Here is a 2204-nt window from a genome sequence, read left to right as displayed (position 1 = left end):
GTGCTGGAGAGGACCCTCCTCAGCCTGTGCAGCAGGGCTGGAGGTGGGGGATTCCCTGCCCCTCCCCAGCTGGGCCCTTCCTGCCTCTCACACTTGGGCACTGGAGCTGCCCCGGGGGCATCTCTGGGGCTGTGGCCACCCCTGGGACTGCTCTGGGAAGTCATGGCCTGAAGACATGAGTGTGGATTTGGGGAGAGAGTAGAAACCTCTGCAGAACAGAACTCTTGCTAACTGCTCAAGTCTTCCTGTTCAACATTTCAAGGGTTATTTTTTTTATTTTCAAAACTTTTAATAATTTTTTTCATAGTTTTCTTCAGTGAAAAACCAAACCCATATTCGATGACTTGATTCACTCACTGTATGAACAGCTTTGTGCAGCTACTTATCAAAATAAATTTTCTTAGCAGTGATTCAAATGATGAAATATTGCTCAGATGAGCTCCTGAATGTTTTGAATATATTTCTTATCTCTTTTTTGCCTCTTTTTCACCTCAGCCCTGTGGGGTGTCACCTGCTCTGCCCTGTCTGAGATGCCCCACGGCCTGAGGGATGGACAAGGCAATTGTGATTGTTCTTGGCTGGTCTGTGACTACTGTCCTAGGGCAGCTTTCCAAAGGGTGTGCAGCACATGGCAAAGACCAGACCCTGCTCTGCTGCTCCTTCCCATCCCTCCCAGGAGGGCTGGTTTTGTGAGGAGCCTGCAGAGCCCCCACCCTGCACACTCCCACCTTGCAGCTCAACCCTGGGGTTTTCCCTCCCTGGCACTGCCCAGTGCAGCCCCTCCCTGGTCCCCTCATGTCCCTGCCCCTGCCCCAGCCCAGCAGAGCAGCCCAGTCAGGCCTGGCCCTGCAGCGAGAAATGGAGGCCATGGAGGTCAGGGCCAGGGCCTGTGTGTCTGCAGTGCTCAGGAGATCATCAGCTCGGGCAGCTCCTGCTGCCCCAGGGCCAGGGCAGCCTCTTGGCATGGCCCCTCTGCTCAGCCAGGCTGTGCTGCTCTTCTCCTGGCACATCCCATCTCCCCCCAGAGCCTTTCCCCAGGGGAACATGTCTGTGCTGGCCTGAGCAGCCCTTCCTGCAGCCCCTGCCTGTGCTCCCCACAGCCCCCGAGCTGGGGGGGCTGCTCTGCAGAGCAGGGGGGCTGTGGGGCCCAGGGCCATGGGGGACTCTGTGGGGCTGTGCTGCTCAAGCTGGGAGGCTCTGCTGCCCAGGAGGGTCCCGTAGTGCAGGGGTTTGCAGATGGCAACGTAGCGGTCGTAGCACATGGTGGTCAGGAGGGAAAATTCTACTGACATAAAAAAGGCAAAGAAGAAGACCTGAGCAGCACATCCATGGTAGGAGATGTGCCTGGTGACCCAGAAGGAGTTGTGCGTGGCTTTGGGCACAGTGGTGCAGATGCAGCCCAGGTCTGTGAGGGAGAGGTGCAGCAGGAAGAAGTCCCTGGGGGTGTGCAGGTGCTGGTCGCAGGCTACGGCGCTGAGGATGAGGCCGTTGCCCAGGAGGGCAGCCAGGGAGATGCCCAGGAAGAGCCAGAAGTGCAGCAGCTGCAGCTCCCGCCTGCCTGCCAATGCCAGGAGCAGGAACTGGGCCATGGAACTGCTGTTGGGCATTTCTTGCCTCTGGATATGGGGACCTGTTCAAGGACAGTGACAAGTTAGGGCAGAACAGTCTCAGAGATTTTAAAGCTGCTTTCCAACACCTCTATCATTGCTCCATTGATTTTCCTTCTCTAGGAGTCTCTCCTTCAGCTCCTGGGAGACCTGGAGCCCTGGTTGGGGCTCACTACATTTTCCATGAGGAGCAGACCCTGTGCCCACTGGCTGAGAGGGGTCAGCCCTGCTCTGCACCCCTGGGGTCATGGGCATGGTGGGCACAGGGGCCTGTCCTGGTGTTCAGCTGTGACAGATGAAACTGATCCCAGTGCAAAAGTGCTTGTCAGCATCTGCACTCCCAGAAGAACCAGGATAGCAGAAGGCAATTCCAGAAATCTAATCACATCTCTCCTGACGAGTGTTCCTGATGTCAGAACCCCTCAGCACTTCTGATGCACTCAGGGAGAACAGAGCAGGTCCTGCCAGGCAGGAGGATTGTCTGGGGCTCAGTGCAGAGTGAGGGGAGCTGCTCTGTCCCTCTCTCTTGTTCCCAACTGCCCTGGGTTTGCTGCCCCGGCACAGCCCCTGGGCTGCAGGACCCTGCTCTGCAGGACA

The sequence above is a fragment of the Empidonax traillii genome, unplaced genomic scaffold (assembly GCF_003031625.1).
Source record: "Empidonax traillii isolate 1590-97213 ecotype Southwest subspecies unplaced genomic scaffold, ASM303162v1 scaffold239:size738852, whole genome shotgun sequence".
NCBI lineage: Eukaryota > Metazoa > Chordata > Aves > Passeriformes > Tyrannidae > Empidonax > Empidonax traillii.
This window is presented reverse-complemented; position numbering follows the sequence as displayed.